Source organism: Sorex araneus, chromosome 1 (genome assembly GCF_027595985.1).
Source record: "Sorex araneus isolate mSorAra2 chromosome 1, mSorAra2.pri, whole genome shotgun sequence".
Lineage (NCBI taxonomy): Eukaryota > Metazoa > Chordata > Mammalia > Eulipotyphla > Soricidae > Sorex > Sorex araneus.
Window position 1 is genome coordinate 399,210,667 of NC_073302.1, and position 16,894 is coordinate 399,227,560.

General features: G+C 36.3%; 1 protein-coding gene across 4 annotated transcripts in view; it reads right to left on the reverse strand.

Annotated features, from left to right (window-relative positions):
• CD36 (CD36 molecule) overlaps window positions 1-16,894 on the reverse strand; it is a 170,202-nt gene that overhangs the window by 83,217 nt on the left and 70,091 nt on the right. For 3 of the 4 annotated variants that reach the window (XR_008627317.1, XM_055121775.1, XM_055121795.1), the window contains exon 4: window positions 8-208. The exons of the other annotated variant lie outside the window; for it this stretch is intronic. The gene's annotated coding sequence lies outside the window, so the exon portion shown is untranslated. The remainder of the gene's footprint in view (window positions 1-7; window positions 209-16,894) is intronic. 4 annotated transcript variants of the gene reach the window in all.

The following is a 16,894-nucleotide window of genomic DNA, read 5'->3' on the forward strand; positions in this document are numbered from 1 at the left end:
TGCTCACCAACGTCTAGAGGACCTTGCTTGCCCAAATGTAGGATCCCAAAACTGGCTTAGAGAAACGATTGCAGCAGGAGACACAGGAAATAAACACATGCTTTCTCAGCTAGGAATTCAGAGATGAAGCACAGAATCCTGACTCCAGATTCTCCTGACATCTGAAATCCATTGACATCCTGAGACTTCCAGCTCTTCAGACTTATGCCTGACATAAGAGAAATACAGAGCTCAGAAACCTGAGCCAGAGGGAATTCAAGTTAACTAGAAATATCTCATTTATTTTGTGCCTCAGTTGTGCAAAATAAAATCATTAACCCTGTTCTTGTTAAAACCTTTTATTTGATATGCCAAAAACAGTAACAAGTCTCACAATGGAGACATTACTGGTGCCCACTCGAGCAAGTTGATGAACAATGGGACAACAGTGCTACAGTGCTACTCTTGTTATATGAGTAAAGCTTTACTTTCAGCTTGATCAGGCGATGGCTAAAGCTATTATTTTTAAATTCAATGGAAAAATCTCTATTAGTTTTCTGAGGTTTATAGATTAAACACATCAAATTTCCCATTGAAATAGTGAACAGAAAGACTAGAATAGTCCTTTGCTCTCCTGAGATTTTTTGGATATTAAATAGTTCCATTTGATATTTTACAGAATAGTATTAAAGAAAAATGCTTGATTTTGGAATTACCACCTTCTAAATCAAACTGACCAGTAGAACCAGCCATTTTAGAAAAATATCAGTTTTGTCAAATTACCAAAGTTATCATTTTCAAATTTTAATAACTAATCCCATGAGTTGCAAACAATCTATGTCCTTGGCACTTTTTTAGGTAGAGACTTAATATTCACAATCTGTTTTCCTAATCTCCCAATAACAATGCAATTAATTACAAATTTTAGTTTTTATTTTATGGAAAAGAAAACTGCACACAAAAGAAAAATACTGACTATGAAATTTGGCCAATAAATCTTTCATAGAAAAATGTAATAAAATTTTAACTAAAAGCATATTCTTTTACATTCTACAATATAATTAAAGGTAAAATTGATATTCACATTTTGGTAGTGGGTATGGTAACATTGTACCTCTAAAATACATAAATAATTACATGCTTCCTATTGAACCCTAACTCAGTGAGACAAAAATTTGAAGTATGGACTTTGCTCATGCGTTGTCATATCAGATTACCTATACTATGAATAATGCTGAGGCTTCCTTAATCTTTTAAGATAAAATTAGGGAAAGAAAAGAAGTTGTCCCAGTGGAATATTGCTATGACACCAGGGAATCCCCCAGATAATTTATGTTCCTAAAAAAAATAGAAAAAATAGAAGATCTGTAAAATGTAACTGTAGCCCCAGATATTTCTTGTCTTTTCCCTGGTGAGCTGATTTTGGTGGTTACCTTTCAGTAATTATACCAAATGGGCAGCTGGAAGCTGAGTGAATGATAGCTGTTCAGATTCAAGAATTTATTTAGTGAGATCAGTGGTCAATACCTCGAAGCTCTTTGTGAGAGAACTACTTTCTCAATTATATAATGTTTATTATTTAAAAAATCAGTATGTAGGGGCCGGAGCGATAGCACAGCGGGTAGGGCGTTTGCCTTGCACGCGGCCGACCCGGGTTCGATCCCCGGCATCCCATATGGTCCCCCAAGCACTGCCAGGAGCAATTCCTGAGTGAAAAGCCAGGAGTAACCCCTGAGCATCGCTGGGTGTGACCCAAAAAGCAAAAAAAAAAAAAATCAGTATGTATGCTTGCAGAAATTTCTTTTATATTTATTTGGAACTTGCTTCAACAAAACATTTTGTTAAAGAACTAAGAAAACAAACTAAATATTTAATGAATGTGGGATCACACATTTTCTATGAATCACACTAAATTACCATAGAGTACATCAGATATTCTAAGTATCATTATCTTTGAATATGGGGTATCACTGTATCACTGTTATCCCGTTGCTCATCAATTTGCTTGAATAAGCACCAGTAAAGTCTCCATTGTGAGACTTGTTGTTACTGTTTTTGGCATATTGAATATGCCACCAGTACCTTGTCAGGCTCTGCCCTGCAGGCGGGATACTCTCGGTACTCTCGGTAGTTTGCCGGGCTCTCTGAGAGGGACAGAGGAATCGAACCCAGGTTGGCTGCATGCGAGGCAAACACCCTACCCTCTGTGCTATCACTCCTATAAATAAAATCAAGACATTCTTTGAGTTCCATTTCTTTCTCATAAAATGGTCACTCCCTAATAAACATCAAATTGTGAGGAAACTGTGGTCAGGGAGAAGGAAGAATGGTGGATTAATCTAAAAAAAAACCATGACTCTGGAATAATAGTATAAAACTGGTATTGAAAGAAAAGATTGTCATCTAGAGACTTATTAGACATTTTATTCTAATTTGAAAATTATTTTGAAAATAAAGCATTAAATTGACAAATGCTAATGAAACCTAGGATTCTCCCACCCAGAACTAATTGCCTTTCAAGTATTGTGCACCTAAAGCTTAAAAACACCTCTGGTCTGCATTGTACAAGGGGCATTACTTTAGGGCATTAAGGTCACATCAATAATCCTGCTGCTAGTAGCAGGTGTTTCCAGCTGTTGATAGAATGTTCCTCATAATTGTTGTGAAATTTCTCATGCTTGCAAAACTTTCCCTCAGAACTAGTAAGTAAACTATTCTGTACCTAGGAAAAACAACAATGACAGCAATAATAATAATAGTACTCTTTTCCCCTCCTTCCCAACACCTCTCAAACCTTTCTTCACTGATGCCTTCAGAGGACTCTCATTGTACCAGATCTTTTTATGTCCAACTTCCAGTACATTATATGGTGTACTTCATTAGTTATTATTAGTAGCACTAAATTTACTTTTTAAGTGTGCTAAATGGATGAGGGGTCTCTGTGCTCAATATCAGATAAATTTTTTTTTAATCAATGAGTATTCTTGTTTGTTTGCTTGTTTTCACTTTATTTGTTTTCGGACCACACCCGGAAGTGCTCAGGCCTTCAGAGCTTACTCCAGACTCTGTGCTCAGTGATCACTCCTGACTGTGCTCAGTGATCTCTCTAAGTAGGGCTCAGAGGACCGAATGGGGAACCAGAATTGAATCTGGGTTGGCCCTGTGTAAGGCAAGCACCCTAATCACTTCACTGTCTCTCTGACTCTTCTCAAGTAGTACCCTTATATATTTGAAACCTAAAATCATGGCAAAACTTCTATGGCCTCATCTACTTTATTATTTCCAATATTAGCTATAAGATTCTTCTTAAAAATTTGAATGAGGATTCTCCATAATTACCACACCCATTTGATAGAGTTCATATGGTAGGCAATAAATCATAGAGGGAAATATATATATGTATATATATGCATATATACATATTTTCAGATATATATACCAAAGCTTACATCACCCAAATTTTAACAACATGTTAATGATATCCTATATACCAAAGCTCACATCACGCAAATTTTAACAACATGTTAATGATTTCCTATAGGATGCATTAATGGCTCCTGCCAAAATAGAACAATCTTCACACTGGTTCCAATATGAACACTTTTTTGTAAGCATATTCAGCCATTCTTTATAATAAACAATACAAAATACACTATTTCTATTGCGGTTTGGGACAGGGATTTGGGCTTGGGATGGAAACATCCTGAATTTGGTGGTGGGAAGGTATAATGGTGTTGGGATTGGTGTTTGAATATTGAAGGTAATCAAACATTGTGAACTAACTTATAAAATTTTAAAAAATTAAAAAAATAACGTGGAGTTCATGCATAAATTCAATCAGCTTAATCAATGGCTGAATAAATAGCAGCTCTGCTACATTTAAAAATATTGAATGAGGAGCTGAACATAATTCAACTCTCAGGGCCTCCTGGTCCTCAGCAACACTGGAAACCTTTGGAATCCTCAGAGCACTGCTAAATGGCCTGGAGAGCTCCCAGCACTGCTGGGCCTGAGAAGTGCATCACAACACCCAAGCATTGAATGAGTTAGTGCTGTTGCAGTTGACTATCACTGAGAGCGATTCATACATCCCTTTGAATGAAGTTTGCCACCCACTCCCTCTCACAAAGAACTTTCACTGAAGATTATATGATCAAGTGCTTTTTTTTCCTGCCTTTTAAGTATCTAGGTGATCATCCAATCATTTAACTCAAGAGCAACATATCTGTGATTCCAGTGGATAATCTTGCACTATTCCACTGAAAACAAGGTAGATGAAAGCCAAAGTTTGGTGTTGAGGCATTTTACATTTTTCAGGAAAGAGAGACAGGTATAGTTTAATAAATTAGAGTAGTGCATTACAAACTGAGGAACATGGTAATTATTAAGAGATTTCTATACACTGTAATATATAGCTACTGGTGCCCGCTCGAGTAAATCGATGAACAATGGTATGACAGTGATACAGTGACAGTGATTATGAAAGGCAAAATATCATAAGAATTTGTAGGGATTTATTCAGGGAAGAATGGGAAATCTTTGAAGAATCCTAATCAGGAAATACATGATTGGATTAGAATCACAATAAGAAAAGCAATGTTTCTGAAAGTCTTGTGGCTAATGAACTGAATAAGGTAAAAACAGAAGTGGAAAAAACCAGTAAGGCCACTTTTGATCATTTTCATGGTAAATTATTGCAGGAAGAAATAAGAAAACAACACAATCTAAGAACTATTTAGAAGATAAAAATAAACATATTTAGCATTGGTGGTGCTTGAGATACTTGAAGAAAATAGAAAAACATTGACTGAGGAAGACTTGGTTGAAGTTATTCTAGAAACCAGTCTGCAACCTAACCTGAAGATCTGTTCTTCAGACAATATATCACATTGCCTCTAGCAAAACTGAGTAGAATAAAATGAAAAGTTGGATGAAATGATTGTTTGAATACATGAGTGAATGAAATCGAGTACAGAACACACAGGAGTAAATAGCTTCTTTACCACATTAAAATATCTTATTTATTCAGGTTAATGTTTTAACATAGCTATGGCATTCTGAATCAGACCACAGTGACACTACTGAGAATGATCAAGGAAACCAAGGAAATACTTAATATTGATTTAAAAAAGGGCCATAGGAAATTGAAAGAATACAATAATAAAAGAAAAAAAATTACATGACTTAGAAAAATTGTGCAAGATTCTTGTACTCATTTGGCTATGTGTATAGAACTTGTAATCTAATGGAAACTTGTGTCCCCCTGGACCTTGAGCAAATAATATCCACAGGACATAAAGTCCTTCTTTAGCACAACAAAACAACAGGCTGGTAGCCAATTACAGTCTCAGCCAAGCAGATGTCCCACCGGTTTTTAAATCAGACTGTCTTGGTTTGGTATAATTATTGCCTCCATGCTGTAGCACTCTGTGTACAATTTTTTAAGTTATCATATAATGATCATCTATTTACTAGATAATTCTAACATGCATTATTATATAGTTTTTAGTGAAAAGAAGCTCCAACCTCTTGTCTTCAAGAGGAAGAAGGAAAGATTGAGCAGGAACATCCTGAGGTCAAACAACAAGTCCTCATAGAGTTTTTTGAATAAAATATCATGCAAAATTTTTACTTATGATATATTATTCACGTAAACATCTGATATCGCCCTATTTGGCTTCTCTGTCCACTTGTGGGTTCCACTTGCAGTGCAACATCAAAACTAATAATATCTATTAAGGGAAAGGTTTTTCCACTTTCTTTTCTTCATGTATCTTCTCTTTGTCAATCTACTTTATACTACTGCTTTAATTTAGCATGTCTGCACAATTAATTCCCAACTCTAGTTTTATATCTGGCTGATCTTAGACCAGAAAAATTAGTTAGCATTTCTGATAATTCTGATACATCTGTAAATTTTCTATACTATTTCCACTAAATGTCTGAAGCTCTGAAGATAAAACCATGACTTACCACTTTACAGACTTAAATGGAGGTTTAGGAAAGTTAAGCAGCTGGCTTCACTATCACAGTATTCCAAGCAGTCCTGTTTCCATCCAGGTCTCCACGGCTCCAGATCTCTAGCTCTTTAACTCTATGTTGTGATTAACTAATTTTGATGTCACTGCCTACCAATCTTCTGAGAACATCTGTATCCATCTGTTTTAAACATTTAGTTCCTCCTTCCTTTTTCTCAGTTTCTGTCTCAGTTTCTAAATCTCCGTCTCTAAAATTGCAATCAACATACTTTCTGGCATTCAATTTCAATTATTCCCTGTACACTTAAATGTTTACAATTCCTAACAAATATAACTTCAACAGATATTTACTGTCTTTTGTGTTTCATTTCTGTGCCTCTACCCAAGTGAGATTTGTCACCACAAAACTTGATTGTTGTCATAACCTCCTTAACTGTTTTTCCTGCATACAGAATCAATCTTTTATGTTTATTACTTTCATTGATTTCATATTTTTGTTTGTAAAGTAAAAAATAGGATTTTATCTCTTATAAAAGAGTATTTTATCCTTTATAATAAAACTTCTATGTCACTTTTATTTATCTATAGAATGAAATTTAATCTTTTTAGACGTGTAGTGAGGATCTTCAATTATGATTTGTTTTCCTTCATGAAGTTCAATTTTTCATGAAATAGTTTGTTAACACTTGCTCTTTCTATTTTTTTTCAGTTTGAGGCATTAAACCAAAATCCTTATAAATACAATACAAGTATTCTACCATTGATTGATATCCCCAGTCCTGTAGTATCTAAATTGCTTGAATATTCCACATCTTCAATTATCTCTTACACTTAGACTTTTCAACCCTCCAACTAAATATTACAACCCAAATTCAATAACCTTTTAAACATGACATTAAAGGTCTTTACTCACAGGAAGGTTTAACATAGCATATTCCATTTACGTCCTAGAGACTTGAATCAGAATTAAAACATTCATGTTGAACAATCATTGTAAGTATTTTTTATTAGTTATGCAGTTATTGCTTTTTGCAAGAGAATTACCATTCCACCAACCTATGTACAAATAAACACGTGGGGGTTTAGTTAAATCAAGCATACAGAGACAATCTATGGCAGAGAAAAAGGAGATCTTCATGACACTTTATGGTTGATCAGGCAGGACATCTAGGCTTGGCAACCACCTGAAAACTTAGACTAATCTCAGGGGTTCAAGAGCCTTTTTCACAGAGTATTACTGCAAACTTACCATTACTTTGCATGCTAAAGCAATTTGAGGCTCACTCACATCAGGGCCCTTTGTCAGTATGTTCACAAAAAATTTTCCTATAATCAGCATTTTTTCTTTACCTGAGATAGGGAACTTCATCCCCAAAAGAGTGAGCATTGCATCTTTAAAATTTGCTACCCACAGCTAAATAATCTCTGAGTACATGTTATAAATCAATTATAAAACCAAAGATGCACATATCAAACATTTCCATCATAACAATTATACCTATAATCTTCAAACTCTCTTAAAGAATTGAAGAATCATAAATACTTCCTGATAGTTTTTGTGAAGACAACATTACCCTAATACCAAAAGCAGAGAGAAAGAAATTACTAAAAACAGAAGTATAGAAGTAAAGGTGATTGCCTTGCTTACAGCCAACCCTGGTTCAACCCCTCATAAAAAATATGTTCCCCCAAGCACCATGAACAACGATTCCTTATCTCAGAGTGAGAAATGAATAAGGCTTAAAATTTCCAGGTGCCCCCCGAAAAAATTATAAATAAATAAAATGAAAAGACCTAATGTGATTTGCCTGGCCACTTCTTCAATCTTTGTCTTTTATTATATTACACTTCTAGATCTCTATTCAAATCATAATTATCTTCCTAGAATTTATCAAACTACCTTCCACCTCTGGATCTATGTGCAGTCATATATATATTTTGCTGCTCCAAAGTGGAATCTGGATGAGTAGTTTATTATCACTTATGAGCAGTAATAACATTTAGTCACATATCCCTTATGAGTGAATAAGATTTCCCTTCCCTTCATGGTCTAAATCATGACACTCCAATAAAAGTACCAGACAAGCCATGCATATAAGCTCACTGTGCCTGAAGCATGTATTAGTTGAAATGGGCCTTATCAATTTACTCTCTCCCATTTGGAGCTATTACTGCTAAACTAGAGATGACAGCTTTAGCCAAATTCACAGCTTTTGCTCTTTTAACTTTTAAAGCCAATAACTGATAGTAATCGTATTCCAGGAATGAAGCCAGTATGTATTGTAGAGATTGCTCAAACATACGTATACTTGTGAAACTGTAAACACAATCACTCATCTTGATAGAACAAAGATGCACCTTTCATGCCTCTGAGTGCTTTTGGCATCTATACGCTTACAAATGTCTATCATTAGTAATTTAATAAAATTAGACATATTTTTGATTGCATATACAAAGCCCACTACAAGGAGTGAGCATTTTCTTGCTTTTCTACCATCTCTGGTACTAAGAACCCTGTAGGTAACTTACCTCTAATAATTTTATGTCTTTACTTAATTGCTGTGCTTGCATACTTCTTTCCACTAAAACTCCCATTAAAGATAGTGAGCAATTATTAATTTTTCATGAGAGAACACTAATTCACTTATTTTCTCTTGCTTTATTAAAAGAAAAATCACTATACTTGGACAGAAGCACAGTAGAATGGTTAGGACTTGGCCTTGCATGCAGCTGACTGGGGTTTGATCCCTAGAACCGTCTATGGTCCCCTGGCTGAATGTGGCTGAACAAAGGAACAAAAACCCCAAACGAAAAAAAAAAAAAGAAATTTTTGTACATTTACTAGTTTAAGAGATTACTCATTAATTTTGTCATAATTCTAAATATCAAATGTCTAGGCATGGAGTGCCTGATTATATTCCAAGGTCTCTAAATATGCAATCAAGGTTCCTGAGAGGTTGAATTCTTATATTAGACAGGGGGTCGTCTTTTGAATTCACATTTGAAGAAGTGAGAGCCTTTTATTTGTAGGACTAGGGTCTTCCTTGTGTAATGTGGAATAGGGATTGTTCCTTGCAATCAGAGACTTCCTTTAAACTCTAGTTATGTGTCACCTCTCAAAACATGAGAGCTGACTTTTCAAAGTCAGACAAGGAATGTCTTTTACTTAAATCTCCCTATTGTAAGAACTCCACCTGATTCGCTCTTTTAAATTTAGCAATGTAAATTGCCCTAAATACAGGAGTGCAAATTATCTATTCAAAACATCACTTTTTCTTAAGGATAAGTATTTATATAAGGTATAGACAGTAGGAGCAGAAACATTGGAGTCATTATGGAATTCTGTCTATTACATCTAATAGAAAATTCTTTTATTTCTAATACTCCAAATCAACTAAAAAAATTGTTACTCTACAATCTCTTGGCTAATTCATAGAATAGTCTAGATAAGTATACTAAAAGCATCAACAATGGTTCCAGACTCCAATAGGAATTTAAGCCTGAGAATACACAAAAGGCTTTTATCTTCCTTCCTTCCTTCCTTCTTTCCTTCCTTCCTTCCTTCCTTCCTTCCTTCCTTCCTTCCTTCCTTCCTTCCTTCCTTCCTTCCTTCCTTCCTTCCTTCCTTCCTTCCTTCCATTTACCAAAGGGCAGTGGCACGCTCTCTCTTGCCATTTGCAATCGGTGATCTTGGCTGCTTCTCCCACCCCAGAGAGGCCGATGGCCATAAGTAGGAGAAGGAAGGAACGAGGGCCAGACTGGTCAGTATCAATTGCAGTTTATTCCATTCTCATCTCCATTCTCCTCTGATTCTCCTCCTGCTTCTTCCTCCCTCAAGCTACTTCATTCTTCTGGATCACCCTCCATTCTCCTTCTGGCTCTGAATTCCCCATCGATCTTACAGTCTTAGTTTATATAGAAATCATGTAGGGTAGTGATACAAAGGTGGGTTGTATCACACTATATCACTGTATCACTGTTATCCCGTTGCTCATCGATTTGCTTGAGAGTGCACCAGTAACGTATCCATTGTGAGACTTGTTGTTACTGTTTTTAGCATATCAAATACTCCACAGGGAGCTTGCCAGGCTTTGGTCAAGATACTCTTGGTAGCTTGCCGGGCTCTCCAAGAGGGGCTGAGGAATCGAATCCAGGACGGCTGCTTGCAAGATGAGCGCCCTAGCCCCTTGTGCTATTGCTCCAGCCCTAAGGGTGGGTTGAACATTAACAAATCAGCAAAGAGAGGTAAGGCCACTCCAAGAGATTAATTCAAGGACAAAATCTCATCTAAGGAGATTACTCCAGATTACTAGGAGATCCACTCAAGGGTGGGATCCCATCCAGGCTATGTCACTTTCTTCTTTCCTCAGCTAGTAATCTATTTGAATAGCTGTTGTAAATCTACTTCTAATATTTCTAGCAATGTCATTCTGTATGAGCACAGTAAGAGATATCACTGTCACTATCCCTGTTATCCTGTTGCTCATCGATTTGCTCGAGCGGGCACCCACTAATGCCTCCAATGTGAGAATTGTTACTGTTTTTGGCATATCCAATATGCCACAGGTAGCTTGCCAGGCTTTGCTGTGTGGTCAAGATACTCTCGGTAGCTTGCCGGGCTCTCCGAGAGGGACAGAGGAATTGAACCCAGCTTGGCTGCATGTAAGGCAAACGCCCTACCCGCTGAGCTAGATATATCAAACTTAAAGTTTGATTCTTCCTGAGGACATCTCACTATATATTCCAGACCGCGGTCCTCAGGTCAGATTAGTCTTCCTAACTCCAGCAGTTTCCTAATCTCGTCGTTACTATTGGATCATGACAACATTTGTCCATGATCATGTCCTCAACTTATAGTTGAATGTTGTGTCACTTTGACCTGGCCAATTTCAATGCCAGGCTAGCTCACAGCTTGTCCTAGGTCCATTCAGTTCCCTGTTGGGACCCTGCTTTTGGGGTGCTAGGAACTAAGGCAACTGAGTCGAGAAAACAGACGCCCAGGTAAATATTCAGAGACAATCAACCCCCAAGTTACAAGAGCATAATTTTAACTGTCTTCCTGTGTCCATACAGAAAGGACATTACTTTAAAATAAACTATACAAAAGATGAAGAAAAGCAATATTTAACTTACGAGTTCAATATCCTAGAAGGATCTGATCTTACAAGTTAACAGAATCTGATTAGGGAAAAAGGGTGAGTAACCGGTTGGAGAGGAGAGCACAGAGAAGAGTTTAGATAAACAAAGGAATGGGAGTGACTTGGGAGGACTGTTATGATTGTAACCCAGTAAATCTAAGTTCCCTGCAGCAAGGCTGCAGGGAAAGGACAAATCAATGTTATTGTACATCTGCCTTCCTGCCTTCCTGCCTTTCTCCTGGCAGTGCTGAAAGACCATATGTGGTAGCAGGGATCAAACCTGGGTAAAGCACATGCAAGATAAATATCTTACCCACAGTATTATATCTTTGATCCCAGAATTTTTTTCTTAAATCTAATGCATTACATGTAAGGTAAACAATAGACAAAAATGAACAATATACAAATAAATTTAAAAATATATATTTTTGGACTGGAAAATATAATGTTAAAAATTTAATACAACCATGAGCCATAGCGATTAAATGAAATCTGTATTGTATCACAATGACATATTTTTATAAAAATTGAATAAACACTAGTAAAATGCATTTGGAACCACAAGGGAACCAGACTTACCCTAGAAATTGAACAAATTTTAACAAATAAAAGTTTAACAAATGTTATTGAGATAATTGCATATTCAAATATAAGCAAATGCAACTGGATCTATATCCTATACTACTTAGAAAGCCTAACTCAAAATTAATTAAAGATTTGAATATGAGACTTGAAACCATGAAACATCTTGAGAAAAACATAAGTAGATATTTTCACAAATAATGTTTTAAAAGTTACACTTAAAGCACAAAATTAAAATTCGAAAGTGGGACTACATAAAACTAAGAAGTCTCTACATAAAAAACAAACTACTGAGAAATTGAAAAGAAAACATACAGAATGGACTTCAATATTTTTAGGTCAGGGTAAGTCTGGTAAGGATTCAATATCCAAGATAAAACGAATTCACAGGGATAGAGAGATAGTTCAGTGGGTAGGGCACTTGTCTTGAATGTGGCTTGCCTGGCTTTATTCCCTAGGACCCCATGTAGTTGCCTGAGGCCACCGGAAGTGATTCCTGAGCACAGAGTCAGGAGCAACCTCTGAGCATCAATGGGTGTTACCACCAAAAAACAAAAAGAATTCATAAAGATCCATAGAAAAATAATAAATTAAAATTAAAGTTAAAATATATGAAAATTTAAAATTAAATTATATGAAAATTAAAGTTAAAATGAGCAAAGGGGATTAAAAGACATTTTCAAAAGAAAACACATAAGAGATCAACAGCTACTTTAAAATGCTCATTAATATGGGGCTGGAGCGATAGCACAGCAGGTAGGGCGTTTGCCTTGCACGCGGCCGACCCGGGTTCTAATCCCAGCGTCCCATATGGTCCCCTGAGCACCGCCAGGGGTAATTCCCGAGTGAAGAGCCAGGAGTAACCCCTGTGCATCGCTGGGTGTGACCCAAAAACCAAAAAAAAAAAAAAAGCTCATTAATACTAGTAATCAGAAGAATGCAAATTAGCACTACAATAAGACATTACCTCAGCCAGTTAAAATGTCAATCACTGAAAATATAAGAGACACATGCTGATGATGTCGGTAAAAGAGAATCCTTGTGTATTGTTGTGTTGTACATTTTATGCACTATTAAAAACAATATGGAAGATACCCAAATAAATAAAAAATAAAATTGTCATATGAAATAGCAATTGTACTCCTAGGAATATAAACAAAGTAAATGAAAATATGAACTCAAAAATTGCATCATTATATTTGTAACTGAATCACTTTCAATAGACAAGTCATAGAAATAACTTGACAACCTGTGTTTATCAATGGTTGAAAAGTCATTTGTGTGTACACAGTAGAATATTGTTTAATCATAAGAAATGAGGAAATAAAATTATAAAAATATGAACACTGATGTCATTATATAATGTCAAATAAATCATACAAATATAAATACTTTTTAATTTCACTTATATGTGAAAGCTTTAAAAACGCATATAAAATTAGATGAGACTGATAACTAGTGGTAAAGGGTGAATATAAGGATAACTGAGGGAATGTAACCAAAAAGTCCGAATGTCCATTATAACATAAGCTAGTGATAGAGATATATGTGTAAAGTAACTATATCTAACTGTAAGAAATATTAAACTGTTGTTTATAGACTAAGTCCTAGAAATTCTCACCACAATTAGAAAATTATTTTTGTGATTTTCTTTTCTTCATTCTTCTGTTTCACATGATTAGAGAAAATGAAAAACAGTTGAACTTATTGTACTGTAAATTTAAATTACCTGCTGTATTTAAAGTTGTATGTGTGATATATCATCACTGTATAACTGTCATCCCTTTGTTCATCAATTAGTGGGCACCATAACATCTCTATTCCTCCCACACCTGAGATTTTAACAGCCTCTCCTTACTTGTCTTTCCCAATGATTGGAGGCTCTTTCAGAGTCAGGGGAATGAGACCTATCATTACTGTTTTTGGCATATCAAATACACCCTGGATAGCTTGCCAGGCTCTGCCCATGCAGGATGATATATCATAGTGACTGCTAAGTAAATTGGAAAATAAAACAGAACAAAGTAAAAAAGAGATGAGACTGAAGACAAAAGGATTGATTTTAATCTTCTAATCTTACATACATTAAGAAATGTAGTGGATGAGAGTCACGCCCACAAGTCGTTACTGGTGCCATGTAAACTCTTTCACTGGGCATGATCCAGAGACTCAGAAATAAGTCTTAAAAGAGATCAACAAGTGGCAGAATTTCTCCTGGATACTGCACAAGATTCAGTTTTCCGTGAATAACCCAGATGTGGGTGATAGAACCTGTGCCCGCCCAGAGCCCCAGCATCAGAAAATCTCCATATTCCACAGCTGCCGCCATGTTCCCAGCTGGACTCCACTGCTCAGATAAGTCTCATCCAGAAATTAATTTGTTGAAAAATTCACTTATGCAGGTTTTTTGATTGAAATCTCCAGCTCTCAAAGGGGTTGGGGATGGCTAGTTTCCCCCATCTCCCTGTACTTCTGAAAGCTGGGCAGTCACATACACACATCTCAAAGCCACCGCTCAGTTAAGAATTTAACTCATGAACAGAAACTTTACCAAGGAAGAAATACGAATGGCCAAAAGGCACATGAAAAAGTGCTCTGCATCACTAATCATCAGAGAGATGCAGATCAAAACAACTTTGAGATACCACCTCACACCACAGAGACTAGCACACATCCAAAAGAACAAAAGCAACTGCTGTTGGAGAGGATGTGGGGAGAAAGGGACCCTTCTTCACTGCTGGTGGGAATGCCGACTGGTTCAGCCCTTCTGGAAAACAATTTGGACGACTCTCAAAAAATTAGATATTGAATTCCCATTTGACCCAGCAATACCACTGCTGGGAATATATCCCAGAGAGGCAAAAAAGTACAATCGAAACAACATCTGCACATGTATGTTCATCGCAGCACTGTTTACAATAGCCAGAATCTGGAAAAAACCCGAATGCCCCAGAACGGATGACTGGTTGAGGAAACTTTGGTACATCTATACAATGGAATACTATGCAGCTGTTAGAAAAAAGGAGGTCAAGAATTTTGTAGTCAAGTGGATGGGCATGAAAAGTTTCATGCTGAGTGAAATGAGTCAGAAAGAGAGAGACAGACATAGAAAGATTGCACTCATCTATGGTATATAGAATAACAGAGTGGGAGACTAACACCCAAGAACTGTAGAAATAAGTACCAGGAGGTTGACTCCATGGCTTCGAGGCTGGCCTCACGTTCCGGGGAAAGGTCAACTCAGAGAAGCGATCACCAACTACATTGTAGTCGAAGGCCATGTGGGGGAAGGGAGTTGCGGGCTGAATGAGGGCTAGAGACTGAGCACAGCGGCCACTCAACACCTTTATTGCAAACCACAACAGCTAATTAGAGAGAGAAAACAGAAGGGAATGCCTTGCCACAGTGGCAGGGTGGGGTGGGGGGGAGATGGGATTGGGGAGGGTGGGAGGGACACTGGGTTTACGGGTGGTGGAGAATGGGCACTGGTGAAGGGATGGGTTCCCGAACTTTGTATGAGGGAAGTATAAGCACAAAAGTGTATAAATCTGTAACTGTACCCTCACGGTGATTCTCTAATTAAAAATAAATAAATTTAAATTAAAAAAAAAAGAATTTAACTCATGAAAGCTGGTAACTATCTCATGGTGATTCAATAAAATTAAAAAAAAATTAAAAAAAAGAATGTAACTTCAGCTATATGACCCCATTAAAAATTTTGGACTTCCTAGAGCAACATCTCAAACCCTATAACACTGATAAACCAGGAGTAGCACATATAGTTCCTCAAGCACCCCCGGGAGTCATTCCTGAGCACAGACCCAGAAATAACTTTGAATATACCTAAATGTGGCCCCAAGCACCCAAATTAATAAACAAGATAATTAATTAACCATATAAATATTTTAACTGAATAGTTTGCAGACTTATTTTGAAAATATTTTATCAATAGAATTATTTGAATGTTATTTATTTTTATACTTAACAAATAGTGAATTTAATACCAAAACAATACAAATTCTCTTTGGTTATGAACTTAAGGGCTGGAGTGGTAGCACAGCAGGTAGGGTGATTACCTGGCACGTGGCCAACCAGGGTTCAATTCTTCTGCCCCTCTTAGAGAGCCTGGTAAGCTACCGAGAGTATCTCGCCCATGCAGCAGAGCCTGGAAAGCTCCCTGTAGCATATTCGATATGCCAAAAACAGTAACAAGTCTCACAATGGAGATGTTCCTAGTGCCTTATCAAGCAAATTGATGAGCAACGGGACAGTGATTAACTTAAGATGCTAGAGAAACTGCACATTGGAGTAAAAATCAACTGAATGAAAATTTTCAAAGCTGATAAAAATAGTACTGGTGCCAATTTGCAAATATACATATTTTTTTAACCTATGGCTTTCTTCAGCTTATTCCATATTTTAAAAAATTATAAAGTTATAATTTAAAACTAATATGTTTTGAATTTGTATAGTACATAAATCTCTCCTGATAATTGACAATGTTCGGTTTTGATAAATTGGATATTTGGTTCAGTATCTATGAAAAATAGTATAGAAACTTCTAAAAAATAAAAACATAATTTTTGAGGGGGCGGGGTGGAGCTATACTGGGATTCTTGGTGGTGGAATATGAGCACTGGTGAAGGGATGGGTATTCGAGCATTGTATAACTGAGATTTAAACCTGAAAACTTTGTAACTTTGTAACTTTCCACAATAAAAAATTAAAAAAAAAACAAAACATAATTTTTATGAGATCCAGCAATTCCAGTCTCTAGAATCTAATTCAATAAGACAAAAACATTAGTTCTAAGAAATATGCATACAAAAACAAGAAATATGCATACATCTACATTTGGGGCACTAGTAGTCAAGATCTGGAGACAGTAGTGGAATATCTACATAATGGAACACTACAATACCCACACAATGAAAAACTACTCAGCTACAAGAAAAAATTTAAATCCTACTTTTTACTACAATTTTAATGGGTTTGGAGGTCTTCGTGGTAAGTAAAATACGTTAGAGTAAGATGATAAATGATCTCACTCATATGTTATGTAAAGTGAACAAGGGAATAGATAGTGATGAACGAAAATCAACCTCTGGATACTGACTACAGACTGAGGTTATCAAGGTGGAGGAGGGGTGGAATGGGGAAGGATAAACATTCAACATTAATACTACTGTAAATGTTTTTAAGGAAAATACTTGAGTA